Genomic DNA, 23,433 nt, shown 5'->3' with positions numbered 1-23,433 from the left:
ATCTGGATGCTTCTGAGCTCCGCAGCATTCATTGGCTTCAGGACCCGAGGGGGTGCCTTCTCCTTCATTTCAGAAGAAAGATGTAGCCTCCAGGAGTGGAGCATCCCACTATCAGCCATTTCTGCACTGACATCAGGTGAGCCAGGGTAGGGGCATCACAAGAGGTCTTCTAGAAAGGACCCAAACAGAAGAACAGGAATAACTCCACATTTTCACCACCAGTCTTCAGTCAGATGGAACCATATCATATCCACAACTTCCAGCCAAGACAACCCACCCCAGCCCCCTCCTCAACTCCCTCTTCAACAGGTGACCTGCGATGCTCTGTTGACCCAAGTAGCCTGAGGCGCCCTATCTCAGCAGGGGAACCCCGTGGGAACCAGAGCCACACTGGCAAGCGTTGGCCGATATTCTCCCAGGGGCGGACTAGGGGCAGCTCGGCGTAGAAAATAAAGCCCTGAGGCCTGTGTCGCACTCAGCAGTCCCCTCCATCTTCCCGACATCCTCCCCCTGTCTACACAGGCGGTGGAGTTGTAACCAAACCAGGTTCGTTTTGCCCACCGCCCAGAAAGCCAATCACCGAGACAACCAGATTGCAGAGAGAGAGGGTTTAATCACAGGGCAGCCAGGTGAGGAAACGGAAGAATGAGTCTCAAATCCACTTCCCCGAAAACAGGGACTCAGGGATATTTATGGGGTGGGGGCAAGGTGGTCTGCCATGTGGAAAGAGATGATTGGAGGTGAGGAGAGGTGAGGTAACTGATGATCTGCGCAGGCGTAGTCAGACTTCACGCCTCTTCATAGGATGCATATTCACAAAATGGCGGCATTAGTATGACCCAAGGGTGGAGTTTTTAGCCTCTTAACGTCAAAAGGTCGCTTATTGGACATCTGCTCGGGCCCAGTTGATGAGCGGGTGGTCTCAACCGGCTTGAAGTGGACAAGGGGTTCAAATTCCTGAAAAACAGCTCAAACATCCATTACCATGGTGACCCAGGCTTCAAGGAGATGTTCCCTATAGGAATCTAGTGGGAGTCACATAGCATCTTGCCTAAACAGCACAACTATCAATGGCAGGCAAACAGCTAAAAGCTATAGCCAGTAACTACAAACAGGAAAAAGACTTCAGTCTTTAGTCCCTAGCTACTTAGTCATCAATGGCCAACTTTTTGCTGGTTTCAGAGTCAGAACTTACATGAAGTTAGGTCCCACAGTCAGCACACACAGGAAATTTGTGTGGGGTCAGAAATACCCTTGGAAGTCCCTTAGGACAGCCTAGCATCGGAGACCAACACACCTTCTCCAGGTCAGCGCGGCACAGCCAGCCTTTCCTCCATCTTGGGTCGGTCATTCTTTCCTCAGTCGAACACCAGCTGAAGTGGTTGGCTGGCCTTTGATGCCATACTGTGTTTTTTTAAGTGTGTATCTTTAAACATCTAACAATCCATTACACACAGCAAGATGTTTCAGCGCTGAGAAGTACCAGTCAGAGGCCCGGTACCCACTGCCACCACTGGCCAGCTGCAGGCTCCGCACAGGCAGAAGCTCCCGCATGTCCTCACCCGCCTCCAGGATATTTCCCTGGAGGAAAAGCGCCCACCTGGCTTCCACCTTCGTGGCAGGAGCATCTTACTCGTGACTGCATCCTCAGCTAGGCGCTCCTTCCTTCCTTGACTCCTCACCCCCTTCTCAAAAGGACGCCCACGAACAAAAGGATGGATTAAAGAGATGAAACAACCTGAGTAACACAAGAGCAGGAAGCCAACACCAGAGCCAGAAATAAGGTTAATACCCAGCCACACACATGCAGTGCCCAAAGGCACCCGGAAAACATGGCTCTGAGCTCCCACGGGGCCACTGCAAAGAGGGAAACAGAACCCATCAAGAACTTTGTCCAGAAAACTACAAAGGCAGTGGATCTCAGAGATTTCTCTGGAGGGTCCTCTTCAAGGGAATGGATAACGCAGTGGACCACATCCCCACCACAGAACTAGACAGATTTAAAATCACACATTTGGCAGGGCAGCTTCCAGAAACATCGCTCCACAGAAGCCCATGACAACCTGAGAAGGCTGTTTTACCAGGCAGTTCCCTGCCCGGAGCCCGAGCTGAGGTGCACTTAGCTCTAAGAAGTGTCTGTTCGCTGGGGTATTTCTACTCCCAGATGAAACTGAAAGGAAGCGAGGCAGGTCCGCCCCACGTGCCTCCCGTGACCCCCAGGCCCACGCGCCTCTCCAGCATGCTCGCCTCTGACGCTCCAGCTCACCCCTCCTGCCAGCCTGCCGCCGCCCCCAACCCAACCCCTGGGTCCACCACGGGCTCTGGCGCTCGGACGACCCCTTCTCATCTCCCGGCGTCCTCTCAATGTGCCTGCGCAGACAGGCTTTCTGTGACCAGTCCGTCTAGAGCTCACTGTCCTTCACAGTGCCTGTCACAATCTGAAATTCTCCCTTTCTTATCGTTCCAACTAGAATGTAAACTCCAGGAGGCAAGAACTTGGACGTGCTCAAGCTGAATCCCAAGCCCTAAGAACTCTGCCTGGCGCATAAGAGATATTTAATCGATATTTGTGGAATAGAGGAACGGGCATAACAAACCCTTACAGCGCATGTTCTGTGTGCCAAGCACTTCTAAGCACGTTTTGAAAATAATAACTCATTTAACCCTCAGAGCAGCCCTCCGATGCAAGTTCTATCACTACTCCATTTCACAGATGGGGAAACCGAGGCACGGAGAGGCTAAGTCATTAGCCTAGGGTCACACAGCTAGTGAGTGGTAGGCCTAGGAGGTCTGACCACAGAGCCCTTGACCCCGCAGCCAGTGTCGGATTGGGTGCATGGCGAGCAATCTTAATCCGCTTCCCGAGCCCAGAAATCTTCTACACCGGTTGCCCCTCTCGCGTGGGTGCCGAGCACATTGCCTGATTCAGGAGATAAGCAGCTAACCCACTTAAATCCTTCTCTCTCGAACGTTGTTGCCTTGAGCCGAGGCGCAGAGCGCGGCGCGGGAGCCGCGGGGCGGGGGGCTGCGTCCAGGCCCGGGCGGGGCTGCTGCGCACGCGCGGCTCAGCGCCCGCGCTCGCCCCCCCGCCCCGCGCCGCGCGCCCCGCCCCCCGCGAGGCCCGGCGACGCAGCGAGAGACGGTCGCGCCCGGGAAACGCGGTTCCCGCGTATTCTGTTCCGAACAGCTACGCAGAACGACTGGTGGAGGCGGTGCAAAAGGTGGTTTCTCTCTGTGGTTTTCTAAACCAGCCGACGTCCCCCACGCGCACCAGCGTTGCTCTGCGGGCATCTCGAGCGGGGCTGCACCCGCGGGCAACTTGGCCCTGCCAACCAGACAGGCCCTGCCCTGCCCGCCCGCCCGCAGCCCACGCACAGGCCCGCTGACAGCGTTTGCAGCCCCCTGCCGCTCGGAGGATGGAAGGCAGATTTCTGGGGAGGAGCCCCCTCCGTAGAAGCGGAGGCCCGGAAAGCAGCCCGGCTGTCCCCGAGATGCTCTGGTGTCACTGTGGTGTGTTTGTCACTGGGGCAACGCTCCAGAGTCAAGTCCCAGATGCAGTGCAGCGACACCTTGGCGGCAGGGGACTGGAGGCCCCGGCCAGGGGACTGCAGCGTCCGCGCTCCACGGCACGCCTGCCCCGCTGCCCGTCAGCTCTGTCCTCGCCAGACCCCGCTCGGCCACGCTGCTCTCTGTTTGCGTGTCTCCTCTGCCTGCTAGCTTCTGCTGCTTCTGAGTTCTGCTTCCTCGGGACCTCGCTTGCCGTGACCTCCCGGGGCCCCAGCCACCGTGGCTTCTTTGCTGCTCTCTGCTCCACGTGTGGTTCCCTGCACCGAGACAGAGCAACGCCTGCGAAAAGATCTGCCTAAACCGAGGAACCACCGCCTCTCCGATTTACTTCCCCTTCTCCTCTCCTGCCACTTGTTCAAACAGGTGTCCAGGGGGCGGGCATCAAGTCTCCTAGCTTCCAGGAAGGCCCAGGAAACCAGCGCAGTCCATTTTCCCTGAGCAAATTGTGGTTTATCAGGCTTGTAGAATGTCAGAGCCAAAAAATCACACTACTTTGGGGAGGCCCTGCTGAATGAATCTGTCGTTTGAGAATGGACTGGCCCACTCCACCTACTGGTGCAACTCCCCGCCTGGGGACAAGGTAGAAAATACTGCTGCAAGAAAACAGCTGGACCCCATGTAAGGCCAGCTCATGTCGATGCAAGAAGCCCATTTTCACACCATTATCTTTCTCACCGTTAAGTAACACATTGTGTTTCTGGGTTTATACATCAGTCTTAGAACCTTGACTAATGTGAGTCTACACCTAAAAGAAAGATCCACTCTCAGAATATGAATAAAATCCATTTTCTGGATTTATGAGGTTGAGAATCAAGCGTCAAGCTGTGATAAGGTTACCAGCTAACAAATGCCATCCTGCAGAGGCTGCCTCTGGTAAGTGCCCCTTCTTCCCCACCAGGCCCCAGGAAAGCTCATTCTTAAAGGGAGAAAGCGGGCAAGGTTACGCATCAATCACAACCTACAGCAGTGATTCTCAATGCTGGCTGCACAGTGGAATCAGCTAGATCGTACCCCAGAGATTCTAATTTAATTGGTCCGGGGTGCGCTTGGCCGTTGGGGTTTTCCACAGCTCCCCAGATAGTTCTGCTGTGCATTGAGAACCACTGACCAGAGCCTGGAAGCTCTCAGGTCACACATATCTGTAGAGATATTCAATCTGATAAGGACCTGAGGGTAGAAAGGAGGAACAACCCACTGGAGGCCTGAGCAGAAGCCTCTAGAGGTGGGGGAATGACTTCCACCACGGGAATACCCAATCTAGCCCTTCACCACCACTTCCTCCCTGAGTCCTGCCATGAGGGCCCCTCCTCATGAGTCAGGTGTCTGTGTCAGCCGCCAGGAGTACTGGCTTGCCCCAGCTGAAGTTTGTAACCACCTGGGGATGCCAGTTAGAGCCCATGATTAGAATTCACTGTGACTCCAGTAACACGGGGCCTACCCACAGCCCAGGACTCCAGCGGCATCTGCCTTAGCCCAGTGATTTAAAACCTCAGTGGACAGATTCGCCGCACCTAGCGTGCATCTCCCGGTGGGCTGCCCCCTCCGATGTCCACCAAAGAGGGATTGAATTATGGCCTCAGATGCGAGACTGAGAAGTTGCGAGGGGGAAGCTGCAATTATGCATGGCCCTGGATGGGCAATTTGAGAAGGAGACCAGGGAAGCTAAATCTGTCTCTCCTTCGTCCTCCAAGTCTCTTTCCAGAACCCATCGCAGCACCCACCCCAGCGGAGAAGCAGCCTGCACTGCTTGAAGCAACACAAGTGGGGTGAGCTTCCTTATGAACCTCTCTCACAACACCAGAATCGAGACAGCATAATTAGTCTGCACTTTCACAAGTAATAAATACACTCAAATTAAAAATACATTTGTACCACTCATTCTACCCCTGCATATATCATAACATGTAAATACACATTCCACTTGTCTGTCGCTAATCATTTCCTTTATATTCTCATGTTGGTCAACAGGGTAGACAACCATCATCCTATGTATCTCAACATCGTTAATAGTCTTTACAGTGTATAGGTTCTCATTTAAGATTGAATGAGGGCTATTGCCTATGGCAGTGGAAACAACTGGAAAATTTGTGAATTATATGCCTGGTTTGCTTCTGTTTGCCAAGCTAAATATTCACGAACGCCCTCCTATCACAAACACTCAAAAGTTTTTAGTAAGCTTAACAATTCCATGAAAGGAATTGTGGAAATAGCACCGAATTTGGAGTCAGGAGACTTTGGGTTAAGTCCCAGCTCATGCTTAAAACTGTTCTGTGACTTTGGCCCTCAGCAGCTCCCGGGTGTTAGTTTCCTTGGTGAACAGGAACACCCTGACCTGCCTTACCTACCGGAGAGAGAGGCTGCAGGAGGCAGGGAGCAGCAGGAACCGTCATCCCAGATGGGCCACAGAGAAGTGTGTGGGCTCGGTTAAGGGAGGAAGGGAGGGACAGCGGGGCACCCAGAGGGACCAGGGAGGACGCAGTGTTCCCAGAGCCCAGTGCGCACAAGACCCGCAGAAGAAGGCCCCCCTGACAAGAGCTGAAGCTGGGGGCACCCTGAAGCGTGGGGGGTCGTGTCCTGGAATTTCGTTTGGGGAGAACATCCCGGTGTGGGAACTAGGTGGATCTCGGAGGGGTAATCCAGTCCCAGCCTCTGTTTGACAGATAAGGAAATTGAGAGCCAAAGAGCAGGCAGGACTTGCTCAAGACCCCAGAGCGAGTCAGAGATGGAAGAACTCAGGGTGCCTGGCTCCTGGTCCAGTGCTCCTGATCCCACAGCTGAACGAGGTCTCAGGAAAAGACCTGAGGATGAGGTCTTTGTCATGCTACAAAGAAGCTAAGAGCATCGGCTCTAGAATTAGACCGCTGCAGTTCAAACCCCTGCTCCACTAGCTGCGTGAGTCTGGGCAAGAGATTTTATCTGTTTCTTCATCTGTAAAATGGGTACGAAAAAAGTTTACCTACTTCACAGAATCATTCAAAGGATGAGATGGAGCATGTAAGGTGCTTGGTACACAGTAAGGAGTAAGAAATTTCCATTTTGCCAGTTCATCAGAATATCAATATTAATGATAACAGCGTTTTCTCAGCCAGATGGAACATCCATTGCTCGCTGGGAGGTGGGATCCACCTTGATTAGAGAACTCAGTGACTCAGATGAGAGCAAAGCTCTTTCCATCACTTCATGAAGAGTGGAAGTGCATTCTGGCACTGCCCTGGGGACGTGGGGACCCTCACTTGCGGGGGCAGGGTGGAGAGAGAGGCATGGTTGGGCTGCTCCAGCTGCTGGCCTGGCCTTGGGCCAGGCTGTGAAACTGGGATGTCCACGTGTCACCAGCTCGCTGGAGGCTGAAATGGGGCCACATCGACTTTAAATACCCCAACTATAATGACCTGTAGTCACCTGCCGATTCTGGATCCCAGCTCTCTCGTTGCCCTCTGCAGGGTACCCTCAGTTCTCCCTCGGGGTCTTCAGTGGGAGCTTTTCAAGCACTCACAGACCGTTCCACCTACCCGCTGCAGACACCACACAGCGCATCCATCTTCTTCCCTCTTCTTGCTGCCCTGGCCCGTGTGTTTCCATGGTAACCACCTGGCGCTGTCTCTCAAGACCTCCAGGGGGCGCCAGCGCGGTCCTTGGTACAGTGCTGAGGGAGGGGCCCGGGGTCTCAGCTGCTCCCCCTCGCTCAGGCCCTGGGGTATCTCTTTGCCACTTGTCACCCTTTGACAACCCTCCAGATCATCCCCCACACCTCCTGCCCTGCCCCATGGCTCCTTTGGGGGCCCTCCACTATCCAGCAATACTTGGGGATCAGTTCCTACACTGAACAGTGGAACAGGCCCAGCCGCCTGGAGTTGACGAATCGTTATGGGGTAGGGCACCCTGGCAAACACTGAGGCCATGGCTGGGGAGCCCCATCCGCCAGAAGACACAGAATTAAAAAATTGAAGAAAAAGAATAAAATTGCTATTGCTTCTGGATGACATATCCCGATAATCACAGGAAAGGAGAGCTTTGAACCCTAATGATAATCATCTGTGGTCTTTGCCTGTGTAGACCCGACCTAAGGCTTACATTTAAACCCAGGGTGACTCTAAAAGCTACAGGAATAGTTCCTTTCCCAACAAAACTGCCACACAGGGAGACAAATAATTTAAGTAAGGACAATGCTTCACCAGTATACACATATTAAAAGTTTAAAATAACAACCCAGGGAAAGAAAGCCAGTGAGAGAAAGAAGGAGAAACAAACTTTTGTTTCATTTCTTCTAGCTGGAAAGATCGCCGCGTTCCAACGCTGTCCACGGTCTCGGCTGAGCCCTCTTCTGACTCTGAGCGAGGGAGCCAGAGAGAGTGACTGTCACAGATGAAGTGTCCAGGTGGAAGCCCTTCCTCGGAGGGGCAGAGGGGGAAATTTAGAGGAAGAGAGACCCAGCCATAAATTCACGACTGGAAATTTACTCTGCTGTGCTTCTCCCCTAGAAAAGCAATCAGGTGTTATTGACATCAGATTGATGGACGTGAGGTCTAATTTCTAAGCACGGGAGCACTTCAGCACTCTCACACGACATTGTATTTTCTGAGCTTTTCATCAGAGGCTCCCCCCAGAATCAATGTATGGGTTATAGATTATTGATCACGAAGGACCCAGACCACAGCCCCTCTTTCACTGTCACAGCGAGAGCTATTGTTCTCCTTCCCACGCTTTTAACCATGAGTCATCACAGTTTCAGGCATGGTGCAATTATTCATAGTCAAGTTATCCTACCCAAGCTTATCAAGAATTTAAACTGAAAAACATGTATATGTGCCTTCCTGTGGCAGCACTCTAGATGCACGAGGAAAGTCAGAAAAACACTACTGGTCCAAGAGCGAACTCAGAACCATTGGCTTTCGATTCTCTCTCCCTCATACATAGCGGTTTCAACTAGACTAATACCGCCATTCTGTGAACCTGCCAGCAGATAGAAGTTACCACATTATTGTGGTCTGTTTCTGAGGACAAATAAAGTATGCTGCTCTCCAGTGTTCTGCAGAGCACGCCACGCTATAGACAGAAGTGTTTCAAGTCAACACAATATGAAAAAATTCAAAATAAAATGAAAAGTGTCTGAAAACAAACCAACATAAATATACAGCAGTCCTGTTAATTATGATTATTTATGATCATAAGAACTGGCATCATTACTGTGGTTTCCTTTCCAAAATCTCACAAACTTGTTACTATACTGCAGTTTCGGAGTTCTATAGGCTTAAAAAGGTGGCGTGCTCGAGGGAAGAGTCATTTGGGGCAGGAATCGCGTGTGTCCCGGGAGCAAGGGCCTGCTTGCACACGTGCGTGCATGCATGTGATGCAGACACACAGTGAACCCCGCCTGGACCTTCCAGCGTCCCTCAACACTAAACCACCGGTAATGCATTACAGATGTCTCCGATGAGTGCCGCCGATCTATTAAACAAAGCGCTGCAGCCGCCCGAGAGGGGCCTGAAGAATGATCTAGAAGCCCACCCCCTTCGGGGAAACGGCCTATGGAACATCACCGACAACACTGAATATTTCATCAGGGATGACAGGACCTTTCTCTTGCCAGTCCCCCCTCCTCCGTCGCCCTGCCTGCCACTTCACCCCCCCACCATGTTTTCTCCACTCACTTGACAACTAGTCACGGCCACATCACGGCCGTCCCGCTGTCCTTACAAGCTGACCTCTGTGGTGTGCGGTGCCCAGTGGTCATGCCGTCCTCGTGTCTCGCCAACCACATCTGACAGCAGACGAGGCGATCACAGCGGCGGCTCCTGGCACCTGAGACGCCCTGGGACTACACAGGTAAACCAGGAGAGGCGTGTTGTCTCCAGACTCACAACAGAGGGGCAGACATGACATCTCCAGCTAGGAGCCCACGTCCGCATATTCAAAAGGTTCATCATGCGGGTGATGAAGGCGGCCCTTTCGGCCCTCTCGGCCCTCCAGGATGAGGCGTGCGGAAGACAGGAGGGGGGTCAGGAAGGAGCCCCTGGCCCTGTCCTCAATCAGGGACAAAGAAAAGCACAGGTGTATCAGGGCGGTGACGGCAACTCGGGGTGGGGGTGGGGGTACCAGCCCCACTGGCTCCTGGAGCCCCCCCAGGCAGGCTCCGGACCCCAAAGACGTGTGTAGCCACATGGGCAGCTGAGAGACCAGCTCTCCCTCAGGGCCACGCCTGCCCACTGGCAGTACCCAAGGAGGCAGAGGTTTATCCATTGAGAAGGGGATCGTTTCTTTAAAAGTGACACAGTGGTTTTGAGTTGCTCTCTTCTCTCGCACCTCCTTTTTGATGAAGTGTCAGAGTGGAGAAAAACATGAACTATTTTGACTGAAATAAATGCTTTCATGGAAAACAGAGAGCCCTCTAGAGTATTCTAAGACTTGAAGAACGTCATACTATTTTAAGCAGGTGACAGTAGTGTCATCGTCTGAGGGGTTAGGGTATTTTCTGTACACTTACGAGAGGAAAGCGTAAGTTTGCTCCAAATAGAGAAGGTAAGGAGACACACTTCCCAGGCGCTCGGAGCATTCGGAGACGGCCGCCGCGCGTCTCCCTGCTCCTGGTCTTCGAGGGAACTGACCGGTACCATTAAGGAGAGAGCACTTGCTAGCTCCATGCAGAAAACCAAATAAAGTGCAAAACACTCTTCAAATCACTCTGATTTTTCCAACTTTCATTACACCATCCACATCAACATGACTGCAATTCTTTTGTCCAAAAGCCCATCCCAGCCTGCCCTGTGGTCACCGTGGATGCAGAAGGTCTGGGGCAAAACCAGGCAGCACGTTTTCTCTCACCTTGGGCTGCAAGCTTGCTCCAGGCTGCCCCCTCCTCTTTGTTTTCCTTTTCTGCCTTGGTCCTACTGAATAGTCGAGAAGAGTAGACAGCAGCAGGATGCTACCTCCTAGAGCCACGGGCACTGACGGAAATCTTTCATTTTTATAATTACACAGCACTAAAATATACGAAAAGCAGTCCTTCAGAAATCTTGTTAGAAGACGCCACTAGGACCATGTCTGCTCACCAGCTTTCTCTTTACCCCAAGTTGCGTGCTGCTTTGTGCCATTGTGTGGCTGTTCCAGAACGGCTCTCGGGAGGGTGGGAGTCTTGTGGCAGCCCGGTGCTCTCGGGTTCCACAGTGAGGCCAGACCCCCTCCTGCTCCGGGAGCTGGAGCTGATGAAGATGCAGGTTCTGCAGGCCTGCAGGGGTGTCCCCATTCACATGTCCCATGTCCCACTTCCCACTTCCCGTGCACAAGTGCAGCTCATCTCCCGAGGAGAGGGTGCGCCGTCCCCTCCTGGAGCCCTGCAGCCACGCCAGGGGCCACAGGAACAGAGCGGAAAGAAAAGGGAGGTGACTTAGCTGGACCCTCATGCCTCTGGGCTCGGGAGAACACCAGGAGATGATGGGGACGGGCTGGGCAGCGGTCCAGGAGCCTCCTCTGCCAGTGAAACTGCTGCTGCTGCATTAGAACCTAAAATGCCTGGGGCAGAACCACGCTGGGTGCCCTTGAGGAGAAAGCCACCCCTCACCGGCTGAGCACCACCCATCACCCTCCTTGGGCACATCCAGCTCCCTGGAACCCGTTCCCTCCCAGGCTGGCCCAGCCCCCCTTTGGCTGATGGACCAGTCCCTTAAATGGATTCACGTCAATAGGCTGTAACTCTGAAGTCCCTTAAGGGGTCGTTGCTGAACTGGAAGCCCCTGGGAATTCCCTGTGAGGCAGAGCAGCACCCACCCCTCAATCAGAGCCCCTCGGGCAGGTGTCCCTCCAGCCTGGAGATGAATCTCTACTTCTTCCCTGGAGCACCAGATGACGCGGGGGGCTTGCCTACAGGAACCATGTTATGTAAACTATGAATGTCTATAACCACTAGGACCTTCATCAGTGAGCTGAGGGGCCCACTCTAAGAGGGGCAGCCAGGGACCCAAGACCCTCTGAGGGCAATGCACGTTCTGACCTCCTCCTTCTAGAAAGCTCATTCTGGTGTGACACTCACCTGGTGGGTGGAACCATTAGAACCACCTCATATTTGACTTGTTTTTCTTTCTTTCTTTCTTTCTTTTTGTTGTTTTGTTTTACTTTGTTTCTTTTGTTTGCTTGGTTCTTTGTGTTGGGGTGGGGGCTGTGGTCTGACCGTGTAGAGTTAGTAGTTGGTAAGTTCTATATAGCTCTTTGCACTTCACAAGCCCCGACTCATTCCCTCACAGCCTGCAAAGTGCATCCACACACAAGGGAAAGCTTAAAGCAAATTTTCTGGACCTGGGCACCGTGGACATTTTGGCCCAGATAATTCTTTGTTGTGCGGAGCTGTTCTGTGCATCATAGCTGTTTCGCAGCATCCCTGGCCTCTGCCCTCTAGATGCCAGCAGCACCCATCTCCCAGTTCTGACAACCAGAAGTGTCTCCAGACAATGTCAAATGTCCCCTGGGGGTGGGGAGTGGGGGCTTCGAACGGTGACTATTTGTTTAGCTCACAAGTCTGAGCTTGGCAATTCAGACTGAGCGTGGCTGGGCGGTCCTCCTGGTCTTGACAGGGCTGACACACATCTGACGGTCGGCTAGCTGTCGGCTGGCATGGGCAAATGGGCTGTCCTAGCTCCCATCCTTCAGCAGGCTCACCCAGGCATGGTCTCATGGCCACGGCCGAGGCAGAGCAAGGATGAGCCCAATCGAAAAGCGTCTCTCATGCCTCTGCTTCTATCTTGTTTGTTAACACCCTGTGGTCAGAGCAAGGCTCGGGACGGATCCCAGGCTCAGGGCGGCAGCAGCGCTGCAAGGGTGGGCGGCAAAGGGTGAGGACTTACGCCACCTATGCTGTCGGTCTGCCTTGGATGGTCCTAGATGCCTGGCTTGCATAACTGGAGAGATGAGCAGCCTTTTACAGACGTGGGACAACGAGGGGAGGAATGCATTGGAGATTTCAGGAATCAGGAATTCCATTGTGGCTTCGGGCTGTATAGGGCAGCTCGACACTCCCTAAAGCGCTCAGTGAGGGCTCATGGGAGCTGCCCAATGCCTTATGGGTACTTCTTCTTTTCTAATTTTAAACAAAATTCACCAAGCTGGAGTTCCAAGTCCCAAGACCACAAAACCTTTTGATGATGACGTCAATGAGCCTGCTTTTGAGAGACAATGTGGCAGAGAGCAGCTCCTGCCCAGTGCCAAGCTGACATGGTAAGCTGAATGTGGGTGTTTGTCATTTAACAGACAGACCTCCTCCATCGGCCGTGTCGACCACTCTGTCTCCGCTGCAGAGTGAACCGGAGCTTCCGTCTACTCTGAGAGACTCTCTGATTTTATGCTGATCATTAGCTAAGAATATTTCTCTCCAGAGATTTATTACATTAATGAGCTCTGAAATTACTCATAGCAATTAAGTATATTGTTTTTAAACTCTTCAGAAATCATCAAAACACATTGGTTGTTTTTCAGGGAAACATAAATAAGGGGTACAGTTGGTGCCCAGACAAACCCGGCCGCCAGCTCTCTTCCTGCTGGCTCCGGCTGTTTCTGGCCCCCGGTCTCCAAGGTGGAGGCGTGCCTGCCCAGCAGAGGGAGGCTCCATGTCCCATAAATGGGACTTTTTTTCTCAAGAGAGGATTAGACTCTGAGTCTAAGTGGACAAACTTTGGATGGCTCTGTTCCTGGGACCATTATGAGAGTTGGGGACTTCCATCCCCCACTCACACACGAGAAGCAGAATGAGAGCGGAAGGCCTCAGATCCTGGTTAAGGAGGCCTCTCATTCCCAACAGCTTAGTGTCGCCACTTCTCCCCACGTCCCCTGCCTCCACAGGGCACCACCCACCTGACACAGACCTGTCCGGGATTCTGCCCCCAGCCTCCCCACAGCATGAACCCATTAATGCAGCCACCTTGGGTCTGCAGAAGGGGCGCCTGAGTCACGTACGTGCTCACTCCTCCTCACAAGTCACCGTCAGTACATCACCTTCACAAGCCCCCTCCAAGGCCAGATGGTAAAGGGCAGGAACTAAGAGCAAGCTCTCGAGTATCAAGCTGCCTGGACTCAAATACAGATCATGGCACTCATTTGCTGTCGCCTATAAGGACCCTGTTAAAGCAGTGTATGGCACAGAACTTGGGTCTTCCCAAATCCGTATGAACCCCTTGCAATTATATTTCTGTGATTTGCCCACATTGTCTCATGTAGTTCTCATAACTATGAGATGGGAACCATTATTATTCCCCATCTTACAAATAAGGCAACTGAGACACACAGAGGTGAAGTGTGTCTTCACTTTTGAAGATTTGCCCACGTCTGCTGTAGGCTTGGTTTTGTGCCTCTCCAGATCCTCTCTCCATGCAGGGACTGCCCCTCCACTGACCATGTCATGGGCTTCCAGTCGGGTGCAGCCGATGGGAGCCCCTGTAAGAGGTCAGAGGGCGGGAGGAGAGAGAGATGGGGTATTCATCCTCCCGGGTCCCTCCTGGTGGGGATGCTCCGTGCTGGTGACCTGCTCCATGCAGCCCTGCCCGTCTTCGGGCTCCAGGCTGCTGTGTCCCTCAGCGCTCAAATCTGGGCAGCCCCCACGCTCCCACACTCCCGTGGACTTCCCTAAGCCTGGCCCGCTCCTTTGTAAATGGTCCTTTCATTAAACTCTCCTCCATTTGTACCCTTGGAGTGTGCCATCTGTTTCCTGCTGGGCCTCAAACTCCTGAATCTGGGCTCTAACCACTACTCCACACTGCTGGTGCCCTGGGCCCCAGAAAACAAGCATTTTGACAGAGGGGCAAAAAGGAAAATCGTCTGTACATTTTTCATTTTTGAGGCTAAAATGCAGACTTGAAAGGTCCCAACAGTCTTTGGCTGGGCTCCGTCCAGCTTGCGGATGGATGATAGGGAAGAACAGAGGCGCCATGGGACGACCGCCAATGTGGACCCTGGTGGCCCCTGGACACGGGCAGAGCCCTGGCTACTTAAGTGCAGCAAAGACAGTCCAGAACTTCTGCTCAGTTCTGCTGTAAGCTGTGCAGTCCGCGAGGAGTGCCGACAGTGTGCGCAGCGGAAGGGGAGACCAACACCCCAGAGCTGGAAACGACTCACCAGCAAGCCCTTCCTGGAACCCCACCTGCAAGGAAACTAGCTGGCTTTTCATCAGGAAAAGTTCCAAATTCAACTGAATGTGGCCCTGGTCATTCCAGGCCCAGGAAGGCCAGAGGGAACTGGGCTTGGACGGGGAGAGGCCTCTTCCTCCTCCCCGCTGCAGACCCCCACCCACAACACTGTCCTGGAGACCATGAAGATGGCCGTGCCCTGAGTGAGGTCACTGAGGTCACAGGACAGGGAAAATGGAATGAGAGTGACTCCAACTAATTTCCTTGTATCTTTGCTTCCCTCTCTATCAGCCTCTGGCACCAAGCACACCGTCTTCAGGGGCACATCAGTTGCCTCGATGTGTCTACTTTAGTTTCTAGCACCAATAAGGGCTCAGATCAAATCCTTTTCCTCCCTGGAGCTGGGCTGTGGGACTTGCTAAGATGCCTCTTGCTGCGTCGTCTGCCCAGCAGAGGCTCCGTGGAGGAGGAGACTAGGCTTCGTACTCTCACAGAGTCCCATCCCATCTCCCAGGGCTTGCAGGCCTGGACACAGCCTGCACTCCAGAAACACTTGCTGGCAGCTCCAAAGAGCAGTCAAAACAAGGAAAATTGCAGATTATTGGGGCTAAAAGGACATCAGAGACCACCTGGGCCATGTTACAGATGGGGAAACTGACATGCCAGGGGAACAACTTAGACAAAAAGCCGGGACGCAAAGCCAGGAGGTCGGCACCCCGCCAGTGCTCCCCGTGCTGCTGCAGACCCACTGCAGCCTGTGTGCTTTGCTCCCTTTCCTAAGTTGCCCCAATGTAGACCCCCTGGGAACAGTCAACCTGAGGATGTTCCACACCACCTGCCCTCTCAGAGTGCCAGGAAGGCACCCTCTAGTACCAGGTGCAAGGTGGCACTGAGATTTTTTTAAGTTAAGTCATAACCAATGTTTGTTTCCACTATTGCCTCAAGGATTATAGGGCCAGCTGCAGGTCCAGGGCTGCGTGCCATTCCATCGCATTGGTAGGGTGGTAAACGTAAAAGGTGGCTTCCTTTAAAAAGTATCTGTTAAAAATTAAAACCCCCTGGAAGCTTAACACCAAATGTGTAGATTCCACCTCCTCCCACTCTCTACCGGCATTCAGTACCAATGAAGTGAAATGGTTTTACTCTCCCTTAAGATTAGCATAGAATAAGGCGATCACGTGAAAGTAGCATTGAATCTCCCCAAAAGGGGACTACTGGGGCTTGGTGGAGCGAGTCCTGAGGGCAGGACCACTGGTTACTACAAGGTGTCTCTGAGTCCCAGACTTGGGAAGAGCTGTTTGGGTGGCTATCGGGAGGGAGTTGTTTTCCAGTTTTCAAAATGAAACCTTCATTTTCAAGGTACTGCAAACACCAGGGCATCAAGGAGGCTTTCTAGTGCCCATCCAGAGAGCTCTCCATGGACGCTCAGTGCACATCGCAGCATCCCAAGATGAGCTCCTCTAAGAGCCACTGAACTCAAGCTGCGAACAGCATCCAAGGCAGCAAGGCCAGGAAGAGATGCTATGGAGGAAAAGAGGGTCTCGTGCATCCTCAGGCTCAGCTTCAGCCCTCTGCCCAGTTCCCTCCTGGCCACAAGACCTAGATTCTGAACAGCAGCCACCCCCCTCCCCACGTCACCTTCCCTCCCCCACCCAGGCCACACCTCCCACCTTGGAGCAGGTGTGTCTTCATTGAGAGGATCCTCTGATGGAGCCAAACAGCTCAAACCAAGCAGGACCAAAGATCAAAGTGGGGGTGTGGCCCAGATCCACGTGACCAGAACTGGCTGGAGTGACCTGTCCAATGGAGCCCCTCGCTGAAAGGAGCTCACAAAAGAGCCACAGACAGACCCTGCGCCACAGCCAGGCTCACGGCACCATCATACGACAGAAATGAAACTAAATTATATCACTTGTCAGCATTAAGAAAAATTTTCATCTCCGTTCTTCCTTTGAAAAGCACTACATTTAATGAATGAGTACTGAGTCATGACATGTAAATGACTAAAATATAGGAATTATACTGAGGTGAACTAACGTATTTTTAAACTACAAAATTAAGGGACCTCTTCATGCCTGTCGACGGTGCCACTCCCGGTCATCACGATCTTTGCAAGGCTACCCCTGAGCCCTGGGGAGTGGTGGACAGTGCCACAGGAAACAGACCGAGCTGCCATGCAAACTCTCGCATGATCGAGAAGAAGAAATCTCGCTGACCTGTTTGCCCAGGTTCTGTGAGTCTGCAAACTCTCTGCACACATCCAACGAGGCATTGCTGGTCCTGTCCACGGCTAGCCCCCTCCCAAAGGAGCAGCTTGTAGATTTATCACTGATGGAAGGTGGGCATTGGCTTCTGGGGTGCTTCCAAAATGCTGGTCCCCTCAAGGGGTGCATCAGAATGTCTCTTTCTCAACTGTATTCATCTCCTTTAATTTCTCCAAGCAAAGTTAAGATGCTTCAGAGCCTAAACTCTGCAAAAGTTTAGATGAAAGATGATGGAGAAAAAAGTAAGAGATGCCGAGATCCTCCAGGAAATCTGAGATGAGAAAAGCTCTGGTGGGGAACCATCTTCCAAGGGCTCAACACTTTCAGGTTGATGTGGGCATGTTCTAGCTTTTCCACCCTGCAGCCACTTTCAGTGTTTTGGTAAAAACAATACTCTGAATTTCCCTTGGTGAAGGGCTCCCCTCCAATCTCAGTCATGAAGTTGGGTGGAGTTGACCCCCACACGCAGCACCAAGGTTGGACGCTAATTGTCCTAAGTCAGTCAATATATGCCTTTACCCTGACCACAGGAATTAATGACCCAGTTCTGGCCAAGGAGTTGAAGATCATGTGTAGATACAAAGCTTGTGATGCCAGAAATATTTGCATTCATGAAAGGAGGGCTTAGAGCTATTGGGAGAGGGAGGTAATATTGTGTGAAAGCTGATGATGAGGCCAATACCAAGAGGGCCCTTGGTGATATCCTATAATCTGCTGGATCAAACCTCACCTGAAGCAGAACTGACTTGGCACTTTTTGTTTACAAAGGCCAAAACATTTTCCCTCTTGTTTAATCTAGCACGAGTTTTTTTTCATGACATACAGTGGTGGTTTTCATGACATGCAGTGTTTCCAGAATGTGGAAGGTCCCTTCTAGAATCCTGTGTCCTAGAGTGCAGAGAAGATTTCTGATCCCCTCCTGCCAACACACATAAATGACTGAACTCCAAGCAAGTGCTCCATAAGAGCTGATACAGCAGCAAAGAGAGGCCGCTGTGTTGGTACCAAGGACAGGGAGCCCACGGCTTCCAGAGAACGGGGGGTCAGGGTTGACGGCCACCCAGCATTAACCCATTGTTTGTGACTGACCTTTGTTCTTATTCATCAAATCCCAGGCCGTCCTAATCTTTAATATTTGGAAATTAACCCTGCCTTGAACTGTCAAAGCCTGTGGCTAATTATGTGTCGCCTGCCACCCAGGCTCGCTAGCTTCTCTGGGAATCTGCTGGCGGCATGTGTGGAAGAAGCATGTTTATATGCCCCCACCCAAGATCTCCATAGATTGCACAGCTCCCCCTGCATCTGGCCACATGGTGAGGCCACTGCAGTCTCGTGAAGCCAAAGGCTCACACACAAGGGGAAGGATGACGATGTGGTGGAGGAGGCTGCGTTCACAGCAGTGGCTGCAGCCCAGGGGCAGGAAGGAGAGGTGAGGAAGGCAGCACTGCTGTTTCTCTCTTCCCACCACTCAGGGTACAAACATGAATTCTAAGCTCTGCATGGGTAGAAAGGACCTTAAATGTCATCTACTCTGTCCCCTGATTTAATGTTTATTTCCTCCCCAACCTCTCCTCCAAGTCGTCATGTAGCCTTGGTTGAATATCTCTGGGTGATGGAGAACTCACTCCCCACCTCCCTTGGAGGCAATACCATCTTTGGTCTGTGCTGAAAGTCTCAATTTCCCTTGTTCTGGGCATGTATCCCTATCTCTGAAGTTCCCACCCCCTGGGGCTGCTCAGAACTCTCTGCCCCCTCTTCCCCCGAAGCTCATCAAATACCGGAAGCCAAAAATCATGGTCCCTCTAGGTATTCATGTGGCTGGATTGAATGTTCCCTATTCATTCCTCACATGCCTTGGTCCTATGTATCTAAACCTGTCCCAGTCTTTACTGACCACAATGCTTTCCAGAATACTTTCCATGATACTTTTCAGGATGGTAGAATAAAGCTCCTTCCTATCACCTCCATTGTGCTTTACACTATACTCCCATTAATGCAACCACAATTGCATTGTGGTTGGAGAGACCAATGGTGGGGTCAGACCAGGGGAATTTCCCTCCTCATTTTTCCACAAAGATAACATACACCCTGCTTGTATGTTTCAAATACCACCGATGCCAATAAAGCCCTGTTCCTTGCCTTATTCTACTTTCATAATGCCCTCCACCCCCAGCGTCTTGAGCTGGTGAGAAAGTACATTTCCTCCTCACAGTAAGTTAAGAGCATGCTAGCATCCATGTCATGCAGAGTGGGGGGAGCATCTCTCAGCTTCGGGGATGAATGTGTAAGCAAGAGTGAAGGCTACCAAATTGAAACTGATCTACGTAGGCCACCCATGGCTAATTGTCACCCCGCTATTTTGCTTCCACTAGTCACGTGGTAGGTGACAGCCACAGACGTTGATGGAGTCTGACCCGGACTAGAAGTCTGGTTTCTAAAACAGAGCGAAGCATGGGAGAAGGAGGCGATGAGGTTAGTGGCCCAGCGTGAGGAGCAGGGAATGGGAACCGGGGGTGTCTCTGACAGCTCAAGCTGAGGGGGAAAATTAGAAAAGAAAGCCGACTCCACCGCCATATGTGGCGAAGCCGGCCGGGACAGCTGAAAGAAATATGGCCCGACCCGAATCCCCGGCCAGGCTTATGATCCATGCCCGCGTACGGCTATCAATAACCCCGCGTGATTAATGCTAATGATTTATGTTAATTTTGCCATAAGCTTTATTTGTGCCCAGCGCTGAACTTAAAGATGTCAAATCATTCCTTAGGAGCTTGTTGGAGATTTTTAAAAGCAAAGTCTAAAATATAACGCCTGACATTCCACACGTCAGGGCCCCAGCCTCCCCAACGTTCTCCGAGAGGCGAGGGTCACCATCCCCCGTGTAATTGCCTCTCCTTTGGCGATAAGTCCTTGGAAAAAGAATTCTCCTCGCTAGGAGGATGCTCCACAGGGGCTTCAGACGCCCCTTTTTTCGAGGGGGCTGTTCGGGGCAGCTAAGAAGACAAAGTCCATCCCCAGCACCCCAGCTGCGGCCCACGGACCACTGTTCATCCCAGAGGCAGGGCAGGCAGGGACAGGCTCACCAGGCCTCATCCCTGGTGGCTGCGGAGAAGTCGCTCCACTTTCGGGGCCTCGGTTTCCCTTCCGTGAAATGGAGAGGAGGGACGCTCAGTCCACTTCACGGGGACGCTGGGGGTTCAAACGTGGTAACGCCGCAGAAGTGTTTCGTCCTCCACTACGCCCCAAACACACAAGGCGCCGCTTTCTCCAAGGCAGCTCTGAGTCCAGCTGCTGCCCCAGGACCCTGGCATGGGCGCTGGAACTGCAGAGCAGATCTGGCCCTTCGGTGGTCACCTGCCCACCTTGCTCCTGTCCACACGTTGGTCCAGGTGGCCCCTCCGGTACCTTCTTTATTCATCCCAGACACTAGGAACCCTTGTGTGGCCGGCCCTAGACAAGATGACAAGAAAGGTGGGGGCCGCAGCAACTCAACCCTCTCAGGCAGGCCGACACTTAGACCTCATGACTGACCACATCGCGGAGCATGACCCGTGTGGGGTTAAAGCAGCAGGTATCCACTGGGCAGAGGACCACAGGCGGCCAGGGCAGTTGGGTAGGAATGGAAACAGGGTGTCAGCTGCTGGCCAGGGCAGAGCCACTGGACGTGACAGCCGTCCATCAGCACAGCTCACTCGGGCCCAGGAGCTCCGGCCTCACCCTGCTGCCCTGTCTGCCCCTGGCTCCTCCCGGAAATCCCCTCCAGGACCAGCGCTGCCCTCTGTGGCCCCTGGCTCCAGCCATCGGGGTGCCCTCCAGGGCCCATCGACAGTTCAGAGGACCAGCAGCTTCTCCACCTGTAAACCAGTCACCCCGTTGGTGACTGCCCTGCCTTCAAAAGAAAACCCTTCACGCCTACCCCATCGGAGCCCAGATCCAAGCCAGGACCCAGCTAAACCACGCCCCGGGGGAGTAATGCCCAGGTCCCTCCTGTCCTCCTCCCCTCCTTGCTAGAAATTCATTATCCAGAGCTTAAAAGCAACCATTTCTATATGGGTTTGTACCAAAAAGGAAACATTCTCTCTGCTCTCCTGGCTTCCTGTGATGGGGCTCCACGCACCCGGCTTGGTCTGGGCTGTACGGCGAACACCTGTCAAAACGTATGGACCGCGCCATTTATCAAATAATCTGCTCCAAGAACAGATAGGCACTATCAGCAATCTGGTATTGATCCGTACAGGCCCCTGCTATTGTTCATCCCTGCATCCCGAATGGCAGCAGGAATTAATGAAAGAAACAAAACAATGCATACCAATCCACTCGGCCCACGACTGGGTTCGCAGCTCTCATTAAGTTGTGCAAAGTTTCCCCAGTGAACCCAAAAGCTTGCTCAGGAGAGGTGGGGACGGGAGGTCAACCCTCTGCTCTGCCAATGGACCCTCCGCGGCCCTCTCCCTCTTCCCACCTCCACGGGGCCCTTGCCTGTTGATGCTCCTGCATCTTTGAAACCAATGGAAGTGGACACGCTAATGGCATCAGGAACCCCGCCTGGGTGCAGAAGCGGCCCTCCCTGGGCCTGGGCAGAGATGGCCTTTCCCTGACAGCCCCTTTGAGGTTGTGTTTAAGCTGCCCTTGTCCAAGACCTTTTCCACACAGAGTCTGCTTGCCTTCCACGAGCACAGACGCTCACTGGGGAAGGGACTGTCTGTGGACATCACCTGCAGGCCACCGAGGGGAGGCTGGGTGCCGCGGGGGAAAGAGGGTCAAAACCCAGGCTCTCCCGCAGGGGCAGGTCCTGCAGAGAGACATCCATCAGCCCCAGCTCTGGGCCCCCACACAGACACTCCTGCCTCGCCATCACTGTGTCCCCACCAGAGCAAGCTTCAAAGGCTCGGCTTAAATGGCACCTCCTGAAGCCTCCCCCAATCCCTCCAGCCAGAACTAAGCTCTCCCTTTGCTGAGCATTCACCAGCATGATTTTCCTGGGCTGTGACATATAGTAAACTTTGTGTCTCCCCCAGCCTACAAGACTCAGAAGGAGTAGGGAGCCTGGAAAAACAAGCACATAAGTATGAGTGGCCCTCTAAAGGCAGGGACATAGATGCAGTCATCTTTGCAGCCCTACATGGTGCCTGGCCCTATTAACAATGGATGGACAGCTGGACAGGTGGATGGATGAATGGATGGACAGATGGATGGGTGGATGGCTGAATGGGGGATGGATGGGTGGGTGGTGGATGGACAGATGGATGGATGCATGGGGGATGGATGGGTGGGTGCGTGGATGGCTGAGGCTGAAGAGAGTGGAACAAGAACTCAAGAGTACACCAGTCCCATGGCAGTGAGCCCTGATGATAAACAGCGCTGTGGGTTTCACTTTCCTTCTCAAAGTGCAAAGTATCTCCTCATTCTCTACCCAGAGTACCAGGGAGCCTTCTTATCCTGATGGACCAAAGAGAGACACTGAGGCCCAGACACCGAGGCTAGGCTTTGCCCTGGATCACACAGAGCCAGCCCTCAGACAATGGATCTGCTGAAAGGAAAGAAACTTGCTCTCTGCCTGGTCTAAAGCAGACCCTAGCCACCAGACTCCCCATCAGGAGGCTCGCTGGAAGTCTCAAAGCCATGGCAGGACCAATCACAGCGCCAGCCCAGCCCACCAGCGAGTGTCGCAGAGCTCCTGCCACATCTGCTCCCCTCGGAAGGGCCCCTGCAGGGCTGCCTTGATTGTCCATGTGGGGTGGTGGTCCTGTGTGTCCCCCATGCTGCAGACAGTGAGGTCTTCCTTTCCTCCTCGGCCTCAGCAGAAAAACCTCCCAGAGCAAAGCTTTCCACTCAGCTCGAGTCTTTTCCAGAGAGGCAGCTCGCCCCGTGTCCAAGAGACGAAGCAGAAACTCTGAGTGGCACTGACCGAGGCCTCGCTCAGCTGAACAGGGCCTCTGGGGGCAAGAGGCAGTTCCAGTCTGGGAAAGCACAGACCAAGGGGTCAGGCTGGGCCAGCCAGGCATGCGACATGCAATTCTCCGAGGACAGACGGCAAATCTCCACCCATGCAGGGCCCGCAGAGGTCGGCCCAGGTGTGAGGGCTCCTCCCCTTCACCTCTGCCCCGCGGCTCCCTACAGCATCACCTGGACGTGTGTCCTCCTCGAGGGCCACGTCACACATCTGCAGGGCAGAAAGGAAGGGCAGCAGCGGCTTCTGTTTCCAACTAAGGAAGACAGGTGTGGATGACGAGCATGGCTGGGCAGTCGGATGGTAGGGGATAGGAAGGGGGAGAACATCAGAGAGTGACGGGAGGACAAAGAAAACCCTGGTTCCTGCCCTTAAGGATCTCCACACGTAGTCGGGAAGGAGAGCCATGAGATCATATAGTCAGACAAGAAACCCAACCACAGGCCCCGTGCTTGGCAGAATCTCTCCTTCAGGAATTCCAGATGTGTAGCATGTCGGGTGAGATTCCCCACATCCCTCCTTCCTGAACTTCCAAGCAGCTCCTGCCCACTGC

Source organism: Ceratotherium simum, chromosome 33 (assembly GCF_057802395.1).
Source record: "Ceratotherium simum simum isolate JZ-2026a chromosome 33, ASM5780239v1, whole genome shotgun sequence".
In the NCBI taxonomy this organism is placed as follows: Eukaryota; Metazoa; Chordata; class Mammalia; order Perissodactyla; family Rhinocerotidae; genus Ceratotherium; species Ceratotherium simum.
Note: the sequence above shows the minus strand (reverse complement) of the source record.